This window comes from Dermochelys coriacea, chromosome 1, assembly GCF_009764565.3.
Source record: "Dermochelys coriacea isolate rDerCor1 chromosome 1, rDerCor1.pri.v4, whole genome shotgun sequence".
NCBI lineage: Eukaryota > Metazoa > Chordata > Testudines > Dermochelyidae > Dermochelys > Dermochelys coriacea.
Window position 1 is genome coordinate 24962622 of NC_050068.2, and position 16341 is coordinate 24978962.

Below are 16341 nucleotides of genomic sequence, written 5' to 3' on the forward strand. Positions count from 1 at the left end.
TTAAAGGTCTTCTTCTTACCATACGTGATTGACAGGGCTGGAGAGGCGGGGCTAGCCCTGCACATAGGGTTTCTCTGGAGCCTTCCTCATGAGTGTGGGGCCTGTGTACCCCGTCACAAGGGCCTGTGCATGTGTAAATGATTATATTCTAATCCATGATCCTGGGACTGATTGTATGTGCTGGAAAGAATACAGATAAATTGTTATATATTCCATTTTTAATCAATTTCATCATATTGATGCTCTGTCCTACATAGTTTATAGAATTTCAGTTCGTTTCTGTTGACCACATTGTGCATGCCAATGTGAAGTACAGACATGCAATGAAGAGCACTAGGTATTTTAGTGACCCTGCAAAATGGAAGGCAGTTTAACTATCAACTAACTTTGCATGTGCACAGATAGACTTATAAATACCTAAGGAGTCAAACACACTGGTAGAATGTGATGACAAAACCGCTAATGTTCCTTGATTTGTGTTGTCACTTAATAATGCTGCATTGTAGTTTATAGAGTTGCAGCCATGTTAGTCTGTATTCGCAAAAAGAAAAGGAGTACTTGTGGCACCTTTAGAGACTAACAAATTTATTAGAGCATAAGCTTTCGTGAGCTACAGCTCACTTCATCAGATGCATTTGGTGGGGGGGAAAAAAAACCCTCTAAAATTTCGGGCATGCAATCAGTGGAAGACCGACTCGTCTAAATCTCAGTAAATCATTGCTTGTAACTTCATTTCACCCTTAAGATGTTGTAAAAATGTCTAGACCAGTGTTTTGCACTCTTAAATTACAGCTATTGGATTAAAATTTCTTTCTCTCATTTCAGAAAGGTAAAAATTTTGGGCCAGAGTCTTTACTGGTGTAAATTATTATGGCTCCATTGACTTAAATGGGAAAAATTCCACCTGCACCAGCAAAAAGTGTGGTCCTTTCTCTTCATCTTAATACCTTTTGCTTCTCTAGAAGTGCCTTGCAGAAGCACTGCAGGAGGATTCGTTAAAGGGAAGCCCTTGGCTATGTTTTAAGCTCATTTTCAGAATACTCTGCATTAATTATATATGACTACGTGTTCTGGCTCATGTTACAGAATCTCCCATTTTGGGCTCCCTATAATGGGACGTACGTTCTTCTGTTATCATGGGCAAATCTTAACGAGGAGTGGTGGTGTATTTTCTCCCTTCGTAGCTGTTTGAATTATTCTCAGATCTTTGGCTTGATCTGTTGCTTGCTGAACGGCTGTTGGCTCTTATAATTTTTTTTTTTTAATTTTTATTTAGTTTCTTCTTTGGCACTTCAAATTATCCCCACATCCTGTGTAAATCTTCCATAACCGTTTCCATCGATAGCAGCTAACTTGAATTTATATAGTGCCTTTCATGTTGAACGACTCCAACATGCTTTATTTATTTAAAGGGTTCTAAGTGCCTGTAGTTTCTGGGCACTGAACAAACGTATAAAAATATGCAAAACTCCATCACTTATCTGCCGTGAGAGGCTGGCCTCACCACTGCCTCTTCCAGGAAACCTCCATAAACCTAATTACTCGCACTTTATGGTGTTGATATTAACAATTAAACAAAAACAGATTCTTTTTGCACAGAGAACAGGAGTACTTGTGGCACCTTAGAGACTAACAAATTTATTAGAGCATAAGCTTTTGTGGGCTACAGCCCACTTCATCGGATGCATAGAATGGAACATATAGAAAGAATATATATGTTCCATTCTGTGTGTGTGTGTGTATGTGTATATATGGAGTATGTCGGGGTACACAGGCCCCACACTCATGAGGAAGGCACCAGAGAAACCCTATGTGCGGGGCTAGCCCCGCCTCTCCAGCCCAGTCAATCACGTATGGTAGCAAGGAGACCTTTAAAAAGAAGGAACTGCAGTTATCTGAGGGAGAGAGATCAATAAAGAGCTGGAGTAACTCCTTAAGTGGCAAGGGGAACTCCCATGCAGGAGATCTCCACAGAGAAGGTGGAAGTTGCCATACACAGTGAGCCTCATTCCCCGTCAGCTTCCACTCCGTATGACACCACGAGTTCACAGGATGTACTGATGGGTATTATTGGGGCTCTGGTTTTTCCTTTACCCTTACTTGTGTGTTTTATGGATATTCTCTGGGATATCTTATGTAACTCGTAACATGTCAGTACTTGCTCATCACCAAACATTGCCACCTCTGGGATGGATTGTGGTAACCTTTCTTCGCCAGTACGTGAGGGGGTGAGATCTCACCCCTGCTTTGGCCCTTTACTCTTGGTGAAAGGACTGGAGCATTGTAAAAGGGGCCCCTAAAAAGCCTTTTTTCTGCCCTGGGAGGATTGCCCCTGCAGAGGGGCTGTGGAAGATAGCTGTGAGGCTGCCTTCTGCGGATCCAATGCAAGCCTTGCTATTGGGAGGCGGAGGGTAGGTTGAAGGTAGGGCCATGTTACACAGCAGAGAGATTTCAGGCAGCACTGTGGCCCACAGAACACACTGAGGAGCCTGCCATAAATTAGATGGGCTTTTTTCCAGCCCCCAGAGCAGCCCAGGATTAGGAGAATACAAAGTGGCCTTAAAACCACCTTGGGAATGGCTTCTCTTTCCTTTTCTGTGCTGAATGTCTTAGAAGTGCAGCATTGAATCTCCCACAATGTCAGCTTAAAGAGGGGGAGTTCATTCTGGGGAAATTTAGGGCATGGCTACATTAGAGAGTTTAGAGTGGCGCTGGTGCACTGATGCAGCTGCGCTGCTGTAAACTCTCTAAGATGGCTGCGCTAAGCTGATGGGGGAGAGCTTTTCTGTTGGCTGAATTACTCCAGTACCTGCAAATGGTGGAAGCTATGTCATCGACAGGAGAAGCTCTCCCACCTACATAGCGCTGTCCACACCAGTGCTTATGTCAGTGTCACTTACGTCGCTCAGGAGGGCAATTTATTCACACCTCCAAGTGACATAAATTATGCTGACATAAGCTGTAATGTAGGCATAGCCTCAGTTATGCAAAACTTAGATGTTCAAGGTTCTTGCAGAACTAGCATGGGATTGTCTAATGACCATGGCCCTGTCCAGGCCTCGCTTTTACATCTTGAGTGAAAAGAGAATTGGCTTTGTACTGAGTCTTAGAGTAGAATTCACCCACTGAATGACCAGCACCACTTTGCAACATCTGGGGTTTCCCCATGCAAGTACTGACTCAGCCCACTGATGCTGAACTTAGAATATCTGACTACTGGTAGGTCATGCTCCACTGAAAGCCAGTTCGTGAGGTGTGTGACTCCTTAGTGCCTGGCTCCTTTACTGAATGGTTCCTCCTTCTCCAGTGATATCAAGCTACCCATAATCCCTGCCCCTTCCTTCTCATGTACAGTCTTCTAGTAAAACACTGGATTCTTCTCATCTGCCAGTTCTGGGCTCCTTTTGTCTGCTGTCTTGTAGGGCATCTCCTGGAACATTTATGATCTTCATGCCTCTTTCCTACAACTAGGTCTCAGATGCTGATATTGCTACAAGGTTATTCCTTACAGGGCTTTTACCTCTTTATCATGGAAATGTGGACCTTTGTCCTTGTCTTCTGCGTTATGTATTCTGGTACTTTCCACAAGACTCTTCACCATCTCTTGGTCAGTTAAAGCCAGAGGACATGACCTAGGGATTCCTGCGCTCTTTCATGAGACGCTGTAAAGCTGATGTGGCCTCTTCCACTTATGCTGCCTTTGGGATTCTGCCAGCCCCATTGTGGGATCATTGACATGCCACTTAGCAATTTATTACATCTAGTATTGATGCTTTTATTTGTGCTTGTTTTCCTTCTCCCTGCTTTCTTCCACGTTGTATGGGCCTAGGTGGTTGTTTGTTTGAGGCTCCCTTGAGTGAGGCACTGTGCATAAATATAGTATGACACAGTCCCTGCCTCAAAGAATTTATAATCCAAATAGACAAAACAGATGAAGGGACGAGGAATGTTCCTATTTTATAGAAGAGGATCCGACGCAGGGAGAGATTGTGACTTGCCTAAGGTCACAAATGAAGTCTGTTGCAGAGCCAGGATTTGAACCTATATTTCCTGAATTCTGGTTCACAGCTATAACCTTAGGGCCGTTCTTTCTCTGCGAGCATTGTTGTGTGATAGATAACTGAGTTATCTCTTTATGTATAGTTGTGTACATATGTTTAATAGTGAACTCCTGAGTGGGATTAAGATGAGGAGAGTGGAAATGGGGTGGAGAAATTCCCAACAATAGTTTGATGAGTCTCCGTGATTAATGAGAGTGGGAGTCTAATAATCCAGCCTATGGGCTGGTGGTTGCAAGTTACTGAAATGCAATTTCTAAATAGAAAATTGGCCTTTTATCTTTGATACTTGCTACGCAATAGACAGAGCATTAGTCAGCTGAACCTCCATAGTGGTTTATTGTGCAGTTGTAAATCGTAATTATCTGGCTAACCTTCTCCAATGCTAAGCTCTGTAAAAGGTTGTTTTTACTCTTTTTTTTTTTAAAGAAAAATCTACCATTACGTGTTCATTCTGTTTATTCCTTGATTAAAATGTAATTTAAAAGAAAAAGAAAAAAAAAATCCAAACCTACTGATCTCCATGAATCATGTCTTTGGAAAGTATGTATAAACCAATACTCTGAAACATGATACAAACTGCCTTGTTTGGTAAATATTTAAAATGTTCAGACATTTCTCTCATTCTTGTATAAAGACCAAATCAGCACGTACGTTCAGTTGTTCCTATTTTGAATACCAGTGCGTTGAAGTCAGGATTTATTTATTTATTTATTTTTGGTAACTATGTGGCTGTGAATGTGCTGGATGTATTGTGTTAAACAGGATTGAAAGGAAAAGGGAGAGAAAAATCTGCTAATTTATTTGCCTTTTAATCATCAAAAACAGTATCTTCTAAAAATCAATTTAAACAACCTAAATAAACATTGCCTCAGGCTTTAAGTCTTCTAGTACAAGAGTGGTTAAGTTGCATGGTTACATAATGAGCAGAGTTGACGATGCTTGTAATAAAGTGAATTAGCTGTTACATGCTATAAAACAATGTGTATCTTTTACTGTTTTAATTTCCCTTATTGGTAGTTGGGATCAAAGGTGTTGGGGAAACATCTGTATAAATTGCAGAACTCTGATGTTTAGTTCAATGCTGATATTTTTTAATATAATTTCTCTTTTAGGGGAGAAAAGGGGAAAAATCTCCAGAGTGTTAGTATCACAGTTCTGTGGTGTACATCGTTACTCCATTAGCACTGATCATTATTTCTTGCCCTCAAAGCAGTAAATACTGATTGGCCTTTCTCTCTTAGTAGGAGCTCTGCTTCTTTGATAAATCTTTCTAGCTTGGACTTTTATTTAGGTGCTCATTACTACTCTTGTAGAGTGGGCTTCCGTGTAACTTAAGCAAATGATGAGAGAAGAGGATGATTCATGTTGTATTACCACTCCGTTCTCTGAACTATATTAAACCAAACACTAAGATTTGTGTGGTCTATTCCATGGCATTTCATTTTGGCATCACGAGTGGGTAGCAGTTGGGAGGGTATCATCATTTTCTCTTCCCCCTCATCTGTCCCCCAGAACCCTAGGGGCGTAGGGGCATCTGAATCCCACGGAGGGGAGGTATGGTGGCATGCACCAATCCCACATTTGGCCTGAAGAGGGCCTGAGGGCGCAATCAGCCTCACCCCGCTCATCTGCAGTAAGTGTCACATCTGGAAGGCTAAAAGGGCTGAGCCTGGCCTTGGTAAGGCCTGACCAGAAAGGAAAGTAGATCTCTGGCTCTCAGTGAGAGAAGCATGGCTGGAGACAGGAAGCAGGGTGGGACTGCTGGCAGATAGAACCTCCTGGAAGGAAGGTAGATTTCCAGCAGGGAGCCCAAGGCAGTTGGGACGGAACAGCAGGAAGTGAGTCTGCCTAGGATTTGGTGCACTTGTGGAGGGGCCATGCAGGGAGCAGGAAGATGACAGCTGTGTCCGGGACTGCCCTGCCAGGGAAGTAGAGCAAACTCTCATGCAGCAGAACCAGCTGGGTTGCAGAAAGTGCTGAGAAGCCCTGCTGTAAGCCTGTGGAAGAGCCTTAGAGAGGGGGGAGCTGGCTGAGGCAAGGTCCAAGACAGGGAAAGGTGGGAAGTGGTCCAGGAGGCAGCCATGGATCTATGTAGTCAGTCCTTGGCTGCTTCCTCAAAGGTCCCTGGACTGGAACCTGGTGGAGAGGGAGGACCTGGGTTCCCTCACCAGCCCACTGAGGAAGGCGGAGCGGAACCCCCCTCTCCAACTAGGGGTAAGGACGACTGAAACCTCCTGGTCCCAGGGATACGAACCAGAGTTCAGGCTCAGACTGAGGGTCCAGCATGAAAGTTGGCGGACTGTTAGTTGGTGGACTGTTGGTTTGCACCAGAAGGGGTGGGAGTATGTGACCTGGCCGGGGGCAGGTGTCAAGTTGCAAGAAGAAGCAGACCACCATAGGGCCAGAACAGTAGTCAGCAGGGGCCACTAAAGGAGGAATGCATCCAATGAAGTGAGCTGTAGCTCACGAAAGCTTATGCTCAGATAAATTTGTTAGTCTCTAAGGTGCCAAAAGTACTCCTTTTCTTTTTGCGAATACAGACTAACACGGCTACTACTCTGAAACCTGTAAAGGAGGAGAATCTGCTATGGCATGCCCAGCCTCCATAGGGTGTGCTGGCTGGTGAGTCACATGCTTACAAGTAGCCAGTCTTGCAGAGCCCAGCGGGGCATTCAAGCGCCATCGAAGGGGAGCCGGAGGCTAGGAGAATCTGCGTGCCGGGCAGGATTGAGGTAGTTGGGCCCAGCGGGCACCTCTTTCTGGGGGACCCATATGTGAGAACTCCTTGCTCTAATCCAGGATAGACAAAGGCAAGCTGCCTTCCTGCACCTCAAGCTCAGCAGGTGCATGGTTTGCTGTGGTGGGAGATGTGGGCCCAGGGCTTCTTCCCTGGCTCTGGTTGGAAACTGCTGCTTCTCTCTGTGCGTGAGGCTGGCTGCAGACACAGGAAGACACTACTGCATTGGTTATAGTGATGTAACATTTTCCAGCATTCTCTCGTAACTATGAGAACTGCTTCTGCAGGGCTTCCTTCTACCTCAGAAATATGGTACCAATGGGGGACTCAGATTCTCACACCTCCCCTGTGGAATCACCGCATGACCATTGTAATGTTCTACTAAAACAGAAATGTGCAGTTTGATGTAGTGTCCCAAGTATCTTCATTCTTCTTGCACATGTGCATTCTCTCTCTCTCTCTTGTTTGCTGCTGATGATTGTGATACGTGGGTACTGTACAACAAAAGAAGCCAAGAATTAGTCACCCTCTGCCCATTGGCAAATAGATCCATGTGGGTGTTGTCAAAAACTTGGAGAATAGCTGAGTGTGCATTGCTCTGTGCTACGAAGCTCGCTCAGCCCGAGCTCTGTGGGGAACGTGAGAAGGAGTATGTTCCACTGGCAAGGAACTTCTACTGAGGATGCTGAGCTGCTGGGTCCCAAGAGTTCAACCTTTAGGACTGATGGGAACTACTTCTCTCCTTTAGGCCCCATTGCCCCTTAGCTCTTGCAGTTGGGAATAAGAAGGGAGTTTCTAAGGAAGCTGGGTTCTCAACCTTTTCAGCATTTAACCAGCATCACCAGCCCTTTGAGTTGTACCTAAAATAGACTAGAATGAGCCTGAAGGTTTTCAGGGACTAACAGTTTAACTCTAGAAATATTTACATTTTATAGTCTACAGCCGGGGAGAGCAGTCTTGTGACTAACACACTGGGCTGGAACTTGAGAGATCTGGGTTCAGTACTGTGCTCTGCCCCAGACTTTTCTCTGTGGCTTTGGGGAAATCACCTAATTTCTCTGTGCCTCAAGTTCCCTGTGTGTATAATGTGGTGCTAACACTGTTCTATTTTACAGAAGTGTTGGGAAGAGAGATTGATTAATTGCTTGTGTGGGGCTTAATTACTTATGTGGCCCCCATTAAAGTTGTGAATACTTTATCCTCCCAAATACAGAAATACTCATTAGATCCCATCTGATCCATGTAAATAAAATGCATTTTGTTAGAGGTTGCCATCTTATATCTCGCTGTCCCATGGAAGGAGGCTGAAAGTTTGGTGGGCATCCTCAGTAGGACAACTTGGCTAAGCATTGTTTGGAAGGGATCCCAATGGTTTTCATACACTTAAACTGAGATACACTGTATACAGAGAGAGCTTATTTTGTGAACCACTAAAGTGCAGCCACTTCTGGGAAGAAATGTAACAAAACATAAGTTAGCATTACACCACCATTTATGATAAGAAATGCACTTTCAATTGAAACTGCAGGGTAATCTAGCTCATCAGAATGTGATATCTTATGGAATAACACTATTAAGGTGGCTTGTGACTATTAAATAATATACAAGATGTAGGGGAAACTGCCCAACAGAGTGGAATTCAGAGGTAATGCAGGACAGCCATTAAATCCCAGTATTTTGTTCTGTTTTTTTCTCCCTTTAGTTAGTATAACCTTAAAATTATTTAATGATGGGTTTTTTTAATCCCCTTATTTAATTCTTCAATATCTTCAGTAGCACTTCTGCATGAATATCTATCTTCTGGAACATTTTGAATTGACCTTATTCTTATGGAAATGCGATCTTCCATTAATTTAACAGGATGGATTTGAGTCTGCTGCTATAAACCCAGCTGTTCAGTCAATGAACTAGTTCAGTGTTTTTTATTGTGGTTGGTTTGTAGATTAGGGCCACACCAGAAACAAAAGGAAATAGCAGATACTGATAATGCAAGTTGGTATTTGTGTGCAAGTCCACTTCTGGGTTTTGTTAGCTTTGATTTGCACTAGGTCGTGCGAAATAAAATGTCTGCCTTTGCCTAGCTAGTGACTGTCTTTCATTTCCCCTGGGTTTAAAAAAATGGATAAAAATATGTGCAGGGGAGAAAAGTTCTTAACTTGAGACTCCCAAACAAACGGGTCAGATTTAAACACAATACTAGATCATTCTTATATTAATGTGTCTTGTGCAAACTGTATCAGTCAGTTGTAGAGTGGATTGTATTAATTTGCAATGGCAGCAAAGTCTAATAATTGCTTTTCCTCCATAGTGGAAGCCTGTAGCAGATTGTTTTTCCATGGCAATCTGTGATTGATAGATCAGTGAAAATAGGACCAGAGAGGGTTACTGCTTCCTACCCGCTTCCCCTTGGAATTAAAATCATTTGCAGTTTGAAGAGTGCATTGTGGCACGTGCTATTGGAAGGAGCCAGTCAACATTACTGATGAATTCCCTTAAAGCAACGAAGTTGTTAATGCATTTTATTTATGGAATTATGCAATCATAATGTGGGGAATCCACTTAAAACAAATGTGCTTCTGATACAATCCCCAAACCCGTCAACAAACTTCCTGTGCATTAAAAGGTATATTAGACAACAGAAATTGACCTGGTGAAAGTCCGTTTGAGAGTTGTTCTCTGTCCACTGATTTGAAAGATGTTATATTTAAACACACTGTGGAGCCTTCCTTGAAATGAGTAACCAACCTTATGCTTTTGTCAAGTTTCTACCAAATAGATTGTCACTCACTTGCATTGGTGGATTTTTTTTTCTTCTTGTTGGATCATTCTGAGATGGATGGGTGAGGTGGAAAACCCTCCAACCTTTAACAGTCACAAATTGGATGGCTGCTTTATTCTTCAACACCGCTACAAAACAGCTTATTTTATATCGATCATACTAAGGAGCTAGCAAAGTACAGTATTAATTGGGTCCACTGGAATTCTTACCCCCCTGGGGACCGAGAGCTTCGTTGGGGGGGGGGAGGGGAGGACGAACCCATGGCGAGCTGCATAAAATGTAAGTGCATTAGACATCCAGGCTTCTGCCTGCATTGCTGGAAAGCGGACAAGGCAATTTTTGCAGGATTTGGCAACTTATTGTTTCATTCCCGTTCCTTTTTGGAATTAGCTCCTTTTTTTGTGGAGGAAAAAAATAATACATTTTTATTGTTTTCCTCTCCTTCCTGCAAAACTGCGGAGCTCTGCTTTGAAACCTGCTGCCATAGAGAGCAGTTGCTTGGCTATCCTGTTAGCATTGTTCTAATGCTCATTCCATATGTATGTCACATAGGAGCTCTCTCCTCCTCTGCTCCCCTTCCCCCAATCCAGGCATTTGCTTCCCCCCCCCCCCCCCCCAAGACCGACTTTATTTTTTTCCAGAAAGCTTGCAAGCAGGGAAATTCAAACTTAGTGATCCTCTGCTGTGGGTTAGATATACAGCCAAGGCCAGTTCCTCTCAGTGAAAGTATGCTCTATTTTTGCCTCTCTTTTCTTATACAAGCACAAGGGTTTTTAAGAAATTAAGATCTGTAGTTCTTGTTGCTTTTCCTCGTTACCGTGGTAGCATGTATCTCTGTTGCGGAAGAATGAAGCAGGCAGGCTGGAGTTTTTTATGTTCAGTGCTTTTGGGACTGCTAGAGAGAAGTCCACAGAGAGATGTGTACAGCAACCATGCCCAGTGAGTTTATTATGCTTATTGGTCACTTATTCTGACTAAAAGGTAAGGGCTTCTGTAATTTTTCTGTTAAACGTCTTTGTGCATTGTTTTGTGCAATGTTTGTTTGTTGTTTGCAACTAATTGGCTCATGAGGAGGAAGGATATGAGGGTTTTTGACTTGCATTATTGTACATCATCCAGTCAAAGCTCTTTACATCTGAGGAAAAATTGTTGTTTCCTGAAAATTTTCCTTTTCATCACAAGTAGTTCTCCCACTTGACTCAACAATGGTTGAAGTATAAAGGCAAAATATTAACTTTGCATCTTATCCTTTCTGTTCCTCTTTCCCAACTCAGAAATATACTGTGTTTGAGACATATGCACTGTCTCTCCCTATTTGGCAGCATGTTCATTGTTTCCTTTTACAGTAATTAAATATACTCAAACACTCTTTGCAAGGTAAGAATGCCTTAGTTCAGCAGGCTGCAGCTTATGCCAGTTTTAAAATTATTACTTGGATTACAGTGCATACTGTGGAAAGTTATTAGTTTCCACAGAGACCAGTTTAACCTGGGGCGGGGGGTATGTTTGCATGGAAGCTATCCTATACTGTGCATGCATATAGGCTTACAGAAGCATGTGAGATATTATTTCTTCTTAAGTATTGTGCACAATAATGATAGAGTTTTATTGTTATGTCTAGCAGAAAATTAAGTTGTTGATTGTTTTTTTTATCTAAGATTGTCGGAAGAAAATGAGTGGTTATGCAGGACAGCCTACAAGGCTTTTACATTTATCCTTTATAATCATAATCAGATTTGTAAGAATAATTGTGTATGATATACTGAAACATACAAAATGTTATGGGAGGAATGAAACGTTCACTAAACACAAAGCAGCAGAAGATGCTGTTTGGACTGTCTCATTGTGATCTTTATACTGTAATAACCTGTTAAAGCCATAACTTCGATGAGCAAAGAAATTTTTTGCATACGTCCAACCTTTTAAAAGCTCTTCGTTCAAGAGGGCTTTGTTTTATGAAACATATTCTGGCTTTGTAGAATGAAAGTGTATGCACTTACTATAGATTGATCCCTTTAACTGTCACACATTCTATTTATTTTGGTGGTTTGGCAGTAACATTTTTAAAGGTTGCATTGCTTTATTAGGTACTAAATTTGAAAGGCTCCATTTTATTTATTCATTTATAGTTTTTGGTTCTCTGCATAGAAAATGCATCCTTTTAAGTGCTTTTGTTTCATCTGTTTTAAAATGATCAGTAGCAGATTCAGCTGAGCAAGCTCCTTTACTAATCTTACTTTGCCTTGTGTCTTGCCTGTGCATATTTAAATAACTGGTAATTCTGCCAAATGCCCAATGCTTTTAGTTTGCAGTGCTTTAAACTCCAAGGTATAAAGAAAGAGACAGCGGGCCCATCAAAAGGCATGAATTTCTTCATTTACAAAACCATTTTTTTTAATGTCATTTCAAAATGGGATAGATATTTGCTAACACATGCTCTGTGGCTGTATTTTCCCATGATTGCTGCTTTATATCCATACAAAGAAAACAATCATTCAGATAACAGGTTGCCACTGATGTCCTTCTTAGAGTATAGAAATGAAGAAGCAGTAATAAGTTGAAAATTGGCATCTGCTAATTATGCTGAATACAGATTGTGAGCTCTTTGCAAATCTTCCCTTGTTGTTAGCATATTTTAGCACTGGCAACCAAAGGAAAGTGACTTGAATGTTCCCACATTAAAACGATGACTGGTGAAGACATGAAGTTTTTTTTCCTGTTTGTGTTCTCTTTCTGAAATGGAAGGGCATCATATGGTTGTGTGCCTCTGGGGAAATTGATTAAAGATCATTGGGACACAGAATTGATTAAAGATTCCCAGGTTTCAGAGTTGCAGCCATGTTAGTCTGAATTCGCAAAAAGAAAAGGAGTACTTGTGGCACCTTTAGAGACTAACAAATTTATTTGAGCATAAGCTTTCGTGAGCTACAGCTCACTTCATCGGATGCATTCAGTGGAATGCATGCATTCAGTGGAATGCATCCGATGAAGTGAGCTGTAGCTCACAAAAGCTTATGCTCAAATAAATTTGTTAGTCTCTAAGGTGCCACAAGTACTCCTTTTCTTTTTAAAGATTCCCAGTGATTCATTCAGACCCCCATTAACATGTAGGTAACTTTCAGGCACTAAACTTCGTCCTCAAACTAGGTTAACACTTGGGAATTTTAGATGTTCTTGGTTGCTGAATATTTGATTCTCTTGTGCTTCTTGAAGGGGGAAAAAAAGGGTTCATTTTTATCTCATCTGTAGGTATTCACAGCAAAGTATTCCTTGGACCACCTAATTCTAAAATCTGCAAGTGTGCAGCTGTCCCTAAACGTAAGGCGTATCCTATCCGCCTCAGAAGTCATGGTTTGGCCCCTCTGCTTTCTCACTTTATAACAACAGCCCTTGTCTGTGGGGATTGAACAGGGACCTCTGTATCTGAAACTCCAAATGTCCATTGCTTGTGGCAAAAGGACCCTGTCCATCCATTTGGAGCAGCCACAGAAGATTCATAAACCTCTTGTGTGGTTCAGCCACTAGAGGGGGGGAAAGAGCTACACTATTTTAGCGTGGATTATAGCTGAGTACCAAGTTTCTCTGAACAAGGGATTAGTTTTCTGTATATTGCAGTCCTTTGCCCTGCCCCACGGTCTGTCCAGGTTGTTTATCATCAACACCAGTTTTGTACTTTTAGGGTTGTTCAGTTCAGGGCATTGTCTATCTCTCACATACCTTACACACACATTTATCTGCTTCCAGACTCCCTCCTAGTTATTCCTAGGATGGAGCCTTCTCATGGAAAAGTGTGCACTCGGAAGAGTAGGGGAGCAGTTTTTGTGCCATCTGCTAATGGGAATCTCCCACGGGGCTGGCTGTTTCTGTCATTCAACCAGTCTGCAGTGATAGATGGTATGGGAGCTGTATTGTGGGCAGTAGGGCTGATAAAGGACTCGGGTGCTTTCATATCTTGATAGTTGTCTTGAATGTAATGCTTGATGGTAATGAGCCAAAATTGTCACTAACTGGTGTCTTAGTGGCTTGCTGATATAAGTTGGTGGTCTCGTTCTAGTTCTTAATGGACGTGTATATCACATAGTTGGCATTAATTGACTAACTGTGTCCCTTCTCAGTGTTCTGTACAGAGAGGCAAAAGACTGAGGGAGCTGGTAGAACTTTCCTACAGCAGTTCCTGCAGGTCAGGGTTGAGGCTCATTGCAAGCGCAGCGTGGGAATCCTGTGCACTGAATTTTTACATGTTATGGTTGTGTCTTCATCTTTGCTCAAATGTCGGCCTAATTGTGCTGAAAATTATCCTTGTTTTTTTAACAAGATGTCTCAAATTTGGGCTCAAAATTGGATTTTCTTTGTGTGTGTGTGAGAGAGAGAGAGAGAGAGAGAGAGAGAGAGAGAGAGAGAGAGAGAGAGAGAGAGAGAGAGAGAGAGAGAGGGTTTTTTCAGTTAAGCATGAAAATACCCTGTTTTCAGTTTAATTGCAAAAAATGTCTGTCTCTCTCCTGGGAATTCAGCACATTTCTTGAGCACTAATGGCCTGACCATCGTCCTTTGCTCTTGCGGGGAGCTCTTTAGCAATAATGGGTCTATTTGTGAGATTAACGGTTGTAGATTCGAGCCTTAAATTCACTTAAAGGGGCTGATCCGAAGTCAATGCAGCCTTTTCCTTGACTTCAGTAGACATTGGATCAGGTTCTAATAATGTGTGTGTTTCTGTGGGCCCACGCATGTGTACACACAAATTCGTTGGGAGCTTTATACTTCTAAGATAATATAAAATTATTAAAGTAAAAATATTCAAAACTTTAAAATATTGTTCACCATGAGCCCAATCCAACGGCCACTGAAGTTAATGAAAAATTCCCATGTATTTCAGTGGGTGTGGGACCAGACCCAATAAACAAAAGAACATTTTTATAATGAAGTGTTTTTCTCTGCCGTCTCTTCCCTCACAAGTAAATAAAAGATCAGTTTTTCTGCATGGGGATGTTGATGTTTAAACTGACACAACTAAGTGACCTAAAGAATGGCTTATTGCATAAATAGAATATGCAGGATTTGGTTGTTTGAACTACATTAGCATTATAATGGAGAACTGCATGGTGAGTTGGCTAAGGTGGCCAGGCAGAACTGGGGGTGCTTGTTCTGTGGAAATCCTAAGAACTAGGAATTCTTTTCTGAGCCATAAATAAATAAATTTGTGTCCTGATCAGTTAATAGATACAGAAGTGTAAACAACTTTAAGCCATTTGGAGTGTTTAAAAAAAACAACAACCTTTCTGTTACTTTTTGTTGTTGTTCATCTCCATGTTCTGACTTAGTTATTTTAGCTGAAAGAACCAGATAAGTACATTTTCCATCTCAGGGCCAAGTTAGTGGTGTAACTGCTGCTAACTCCCGTGTCTAATCCAGTGCACATTGTGCTGAAAATCTGCCTCTGAAACATAAAATCTTTTTCGGAAACATCTAGGAATCCCAGGCAGTTTAGCATAGAGACTGGAGCTGCCGAGTAAGGAATACTGTCCCTTTGGAATCCTCCTTCAGCTGCTAGTGCTAGTTATCCCTCAGACACCAAGTAGATTGTTTTGCTGTCAGCAATAATATTGTGAACACGTATAGTGCGTTTCATCAAGGGATCTCAAAGTGCTTTGCAGACATAAAGTAATTAAACCTCACGACATCCCTGTGAGGCAGATAAGCAGTAAGCACAACTTACAGATAAATAAGATGAAGCACAGAGAGGTTAGTAGTCTGATTTTTCATTGCACAGAGTGCCTGATGACATTCCCACTGGAGTGAACATGAGCTAAAGGTGCTCAGTAATCAGGCCATAAGTGACTTGGCTGAGGTCACACAGAAAGTCAGTTGCAGAGCTAGGAAGAAAATTTACAAGTTCTGACTGCCACTCCTGAGGTCTAATCACTAGAATGCTTGGACCGGCAGGAGAGGTGCTCCAGGCAGGGAGGTAGCTCTTTGTTTTGCCGCGATCTGAATAGAGTTGTCTTGCTGAGGATTTTCTAGTTAACTCTACTTGTACCTTCTGTCATCATCAAAACAGCAGCATTGCTATTTCATACCAGTAAATTGGACTTTTAAATACATATGTCCAATATGGAGGCAGTGCAGGATTAGTCCCACCCCAATTCAGTTCATGGAGATAATTTAACTACAGATTTTCCTGTTTGCACTTCCCTGCTATGATCTTTTAGCTGCTTCTTACAGCTGTGAAACCATTTTCAAAGCTGAGGATCTCTTGGGAAAGCGAGGGTGGAAAAATAACTCTCTATAATAACCTGGAAGAAAGCCTCAGGTTAATGGATGTATGAAGCAGGAGGAAGACATATATGGGCAGGGAATAAAATTCTTGTGCATATATCCATCCACCACATCAGAGGTATTGTTGGAACAATGAAAAGAGAAAAGATGCAGCAAAACAAACTTTGGTATTTAGGAAGGAACAGTAGAGTGGTTTCCAACATCCAAATGTAGCCCCTGTAGAAGAGAGAGTGCTTACTGTGAGCTTTTAATGCATGAATGAAGTCCATGTCTTTGATCTAGTAGAGGCTGGAGTTCCCCATGGATATCTGATCATTATTTGTAACAGAAAAGAAAATAAGGGTTTACAAAAGTGTAAGACTCAACGGCTGTATGACTCAGCTTTCTCTTTCTGTAATAAGCTAGCCCCATGATCATCAATATGGAAGAGACTCTTTGAGCTGCTGTCCCAAATGGTCCATTAATGACTGATGTTGAAATAGGCTCAACAG

At 41.9% G+C, this 16341-nt stretch overlaps 1 protein-coding gene across 9 annotated transcripts in view; it reads left to right on the forward strand.

Annotated features, from left to right (window-relative positions):
- Positions 1-16341, forward strand: part of FAT3 (FAT atypical cadherin 3) — a 576249-nt gene that overhangs the window by 73852 nt on the left and 486056 nt on the right. For 3 of the 9 annotated variants that reach the window (XM_038409148.2, XM_038409169.2, XM_038409128.2), the window contains exon 1: positions 10250-10558. The exons of 2 other annotated variants lie outside the window; for them this stretch is intronic. The gene's annotated coding sequence lies outside the window, so the exon portion shown is untranslated. Of the gene's footprint in view, positions 1-10248; positions 10559-16341 lie in introns of those variants that run through there. 4 more of the 9 variants (XM_038409100.2, XM_038409158.2, XM_038409179.2 and 1 more) reach the window with 2 other exon arrangements.